Source organism: Schistocerca gregaria, unplaced genomic scaffold (assembly GCF_023897955.1).
Source record: "Schistocerca gregaria isolate iqSchGreg1 unplaced genomic scaffold, iqSchGreg1.2 ptg000352l, whole genome shotgun sequence".
In the NCBI taxonomy this organism is placed as follows: Eukaryota; Metazoa; Arthropoda; class Insecta; order Orthoptera; family Acrididae; genus Schistocerca; species Schistocerca gregaria.
Window position 1 is genome coordinate 2,952,646 of NW_026061812.1, and position 5,245 is coordinate 2,957,890.

The window sequence follows — 5,245 nt, forward strand, 5'->3', positions numbered from 1 at the left end:
CACAAAAATTAGTTAATATTAACAAATGTCATATTATAGCTATAAGTTCCTAAGAAAAGTGTTTACATTTAGGGGTCAGAGGTAGAAGTTAAGAGATCGAACCACTTTTAATTTATGCTGCATGCCGTTCTGAGAAAATCGTTACTCGAAAAAAAAGTGTTCAAAGTTTAGGGAAAACATTTAGTTATATTATTACTTCGATTTGCATGAACTGAGTGTTACATATATATTTTTAATGTCGCTGAAAACGAATCTGGAGTCAGATTTTCAATATTCAAAACAGCTAATCCAATACGGAGGGCAAACGATTATGTTTTGACCAATTTTTACCAAAAATGTATTTTCGTTATTTACGTTTAGTCTGCAATTCAAAGAGTATTTATCAACCCTTCCTCTAGCTCTGATTGTTCCTAGACAGCAACTTCCTGTTCTTCTTGGCAGGAAAAGCCGATCTGTCTAAGGTGGATATGCAGCACTCGGCAGCCTGCACTTGATATTCGCCCGTATTTTCGGTGAGTATGTTTGCATGCATTCTGCAGTATGAATCCTTTTGAGCACGTGCGACACGGGACGAGTTATCATCTACATCTGTATGGAAACCCTGCAAAACACATTTAAGTGCCTGGTAAAGGGTTCATCGAATCACCTTCACAACTGATAATTAATTGAAACCCTCAGCTGCCGACAGGTGTTGTTGATATACTTCGATGGGGACAGCTGAAAGTGTGCCCCTACTGGGACTCGAACCCAGAATCTCCTGCTTACAAGGCAGACGCTCAATCCATCTGAGCTATCGAGGGCACAAATGAACAGCACGACTGCAGGAATTTATCCCTCGCACGCTTCCCGTGAGACTCACATCCCCAACCGTCCACAATCCGATTACGTAATGTACTTAATAGGTATTTGTCCATCCACTCATTACTGGCTCACACTAAGGTGACGATTCCCGTAAGAGTTCCGGCAGCCTGTGCGCATTCGCACAGACGAAGGTCAATGGCTGGGAAACGTTTAACCATAGATATGAAGATAGTAACTGTTCTCGAAAGAACAGGCGCCACTGACGACCGTACAGCTCTTCTAGAACACATGATAGACCGGCCGATGTGGCTGAGCGGTTGTAGGCACTTCAGTCGGGAGCCACGCGAACGCTACGGTCGCAGGTTCAAATCCTACCTCGAGCATGGATGTGTGTGATGTCCTTAGGTTAGTTAGGTTTAAGTCGTTCTAAGTTCTAGGAAACTGATGACCTCGGATCTTAAGTCCCAAAGTGCTCAGAGCCATTTGAACCATCAGTCCGTATGTTTGCACACTACTTACAGTAACTTATGCTAAGGACAACACACACACAACCATGCCCGAAGGAGGACTCGAACCTCCAACGGGGGGAGCCGCGCGAACCGTGACAAGGCGTTGGAGACATGGCGGGTACCCCGCGCGGCTCATGGCAGCCATGACACTGCTTCAAACAATGGGCTGTAGAAACTTTTGTAAAGCACGGATTAAAAAAATAAAAACCTTTCCGTTCCAAGGGTGTAGACAAGTACACCTTTAAAAATTGCAACTACAAAGAAATTGAATTTTCGAACGTTTTGAATGAGAACCTGTCCTTATGGAACACCGTTGATCAAATGTCACAGGGATTATATACTCAGGTTTCACAGGTGGATTAACACTTTCTGATCAATATCCGAAATGATCAGGGCTTAAAACTTTGAAGAGTTAAATTTCAAGGGCCGTTCTCTTGTATGCAAATAGTTTCACAGTAGAAATTTCTCTAGTTTTATTTATTTATTTATTTATTTATTTTTCTGTAGGTAAAGAAGGATAGCATTGTGAGGAGGGGGAAGGGGGGGGGAGGAATCTTGCATCTCCCACCTTCGAATTCTCACTACAGAATTTTTATTCATTACGAGATTCTCAGCCACTTGCAGAAGTGATTTTGCGTGATTCTGCAAAACTTTTCCTTTAGCCAATCGTAGCAACTATAGGATTCCGTTCCTGCTGCATGACATGTCTCGGAACTTAAACTGACCAACTCATTTGCATAAAGAGCTAGCTTATCATCCGCTTCTTTACTTGCGTAGACCGTTCATGGTCTGCAAAGAATTTTTTCTTTAATCGTTTTTTTATGTCTTTTATAAACTGCAACACTTTCTAAACTTTCTAAACTTAACGCCGTTGAAGCATGGTCTTTTACTGAATGATCAAAAAGCAATGCTGACAGCTGGAGTCCAAGGTTTTTGTTAATCAAGCCGTTTTGTATTCTTGTGGTGATATCTCCGTAGAGTCTTTCATTCCCTAACGCATATTTCTTTATATCTAATTGAGAAGTGAAATACCGGTTTTCATAGATGCAGATTTAAAATATTTTAATATAACGCAATAAATATTTCATTAAAATTTTCGTCCCCTTATGCTCGAAGTTCCAAAACCAGAAAAACACGTTGTTTTTAAAAATTGTAACACATTAGCCGAATATGAATTGTCTGATATATTTAGTAATGCTTTCATAATGAACCTTTTTCTGAAACATCTCACACCCTTTAGGGGTTGGGTTTTCAAAAACAGTTAAACACGTATTCTTCTATTTAGAACCGAGGAGTCAAATTCAAATCTTCATCCATTTAATTCTAAAAATGCTTTCATAGTGAAATATTTCATAAAACTTTTCATCCCCTATTTCACTCTATTAGTCAGATAAATTTCCAAAAGCCACGAAACACATTTTTTTAACATCCAACCGAAATGTCAAGTACCTATTTTCATAGATGTAGCTATAAAAAGGCTTCAGTAGTTCTTTAATAATGATTTATTTTCAAAAAACCTTCACTTATTATTTTATCCCCCATTGGAAGAATTTCGGAAAATGCTAAAATCCTGTTTCTTTTTTGTTTTTTGTCTGAGACACCAAATGTCAATTTTCGTAGTTTTGTAGTTATAGCTTCAATAGCGACATAGGGACATATTTAAAAAAAAAACTTTCAACCCATATTTCACCTCCTTAGGAGTGAAATTTCGAACAATCTCTTCTTAAATGACGCTTTCAGCGTAAGATTTACACCTTCCACAAATTTCAAGTCCGTATACTTTGCAGGTTGGGCTGGAAGGCTATGGGTCAGTGAAACCTGTGCCCCTATTGCACCTTCTTGGAGGTTGTAGTTCCAAAAACAGTGAAACACGTATTTTTCAATAACACAATTTTCATAGATTTTGCTTTAAAAATTCCTTCGCACTGAAATACTTTCATAAAACATTACATCCTATATTCCACCCGTCTTAATGGTTGAATGTATCAAAAACAGGTTTTCATATATTTCATGAAACATTTCATCCTCTATGAAATGGGGTATGGTAGTGACACACCAAAATCACAATAGTAATCCGTTGTAGTTGCTACATATTTTATTACAATCAAAAGCATTACAAAATCACAATCACAATAATAGAGGAGACAGCCTTACAAGGCCAGATCAGTTGGTCAAATAATAAATAAATTTCGTTAAGTGGAACGAGACCCATAAAACTTGAAATTTGAATATGACTAGGTAAAAATACTTAGGTAAAACTTTACTTAAATAGCACAAATGTCCATAAAATTCATAGCAGAACTCTCACTACTTGCAATCAGGGGAGAAACAGATTAAGCGTAAGAATACAGAAATTTAACGTTCGGATAGCCAACTTTCCTAAACAAAACTATATAAAAGTGACTAAAACATTTAAGGGGGTCCTTTAATTTCGACCAAACGGACCTTCAAATTTACTTACTCAGTTGATTAATCAACAATATTCTTAGAAAGATTACAACTAGAACATGACTATATGACAATACCCTTAAAATAAGGTTGCTTCAATATTTCGTGTGAATTGGCGATAGACGCGAGCAGACCAAGGATTCAAATCAATACAAGAGATCCACGAGGCACAGAATGACATAGAAATATACTCAACTTGGCAATGCAATTGAACTTTGGATGCTATAGTTCAGCACCGGAAAGATGGAATCACGCAAAAGTGACAACATAACCCAAGATGTAAAGGAGAGGACATGGCCTTAAATATCTCTCTGCCGCCGTGGTGCTCTACTCCCTGTATGCTAGCGTCGACCGCTGCCAATTATCTCTAACACAACACACATGATGGGCAGACACTTTTCTGAGACATAAACTACAAAACCTTATCTGGAGAACAGGTGAGCAATACAACTGGACTGAAACCAATGAGCCTCCGTGAGTTACTTGGCAGTGCCAGCCATTAAACTTTGATTAATAAGATCGCTAAAAATCATACCGAAGTTAAGATGACAAGACTTATCTCCAGGTTCGGCATATTAGTGGCAGAGACAATGAATTGGCGACGCTCTCAGCCGTATGTTCGCGGCAGAGTCTGGGGAAGGCAAGGGCCACGTGGAGCCGGATCTTGGGGTGAATTTCCTTCTCTCTGAGATTCCCGGCTTCTTCTGCGACTTAGCCGGCAAACAGGCCGAGGACCCCGGGTGGGGACCGATTCGGCAGCAGTTGGCGGATGGCGAGGTCTTCGGGGGGTGGGGTCTTGTGTAAAGGGGAAGACAACCGTGGTGAAGGGAAGGTCTGTATTCCACAGGAACGAGTTAGCATGGCACTCAGATATTTCCACGATTCGGCGGTAGGGGATCATTTGGGGTTCTACAAGACCTTGAACAGAGTTCGGGAACACATGTTTTGGCCCAACCTATATGGCGATGGCAGGCTATTTGTTGGCAACTGTGTCCAGTGTAAGCGCGGTAAGCCCGATGTTAGGCTGCACAGAGAGCTACTACAGTCGCTTAGGGAGCAGTGTCCTCTGGACCACGACTCAAAGATCGAAACAACGATCGACGGAAACTGGCGCCAGAAACGCACCAGCTCACTCTATTTCATCCCCTTAGGGGTTGAACTTCCAAAAACACGAAAATACGTGTTTTCTTATTTGTAACCTTGAAGTCAAATACCAATTTTCGTAGATTTAGCCCTAAAAATACTTCCATAGTTCTTCCATAACTATTTATCTCAAAATAAAATGTTCATCCACTATTTCACCTCATAGAGGTTAAATTCCCAATAATACTGGAACACATATTTCTTTATTTCTGACCTAGAAACCAGAAACAAATTTTCGTCTGCCTAGCTTCAAAATTACCTTAACAGCTACATGTTTCAAAAATCCTTTCATTTCCTGTGTATCCCCCCTAGAGGTGGAATTTCGAAATATGCAGTATACGCGG

The 5,245-nt window shown here is 39.9% G+C and overlaps 1 non-coding gene across 1 annotated transcript; it reads right to left on the reverse strand.

The window, feature by feature from the left end:
• Positions 1-726: 726 nt before the first annotated feature.
• Trnat-ugu (transfer RNA threonine (anticodon UGU)) lies at positions 727-801 on the reverse strand. The gene has a single exon. It is a non-coding gene; the product is annotated as a tRNA-Thr (tRNA).
• Positions 802-5,245: the final 4,444 nt, after the last annotated feature.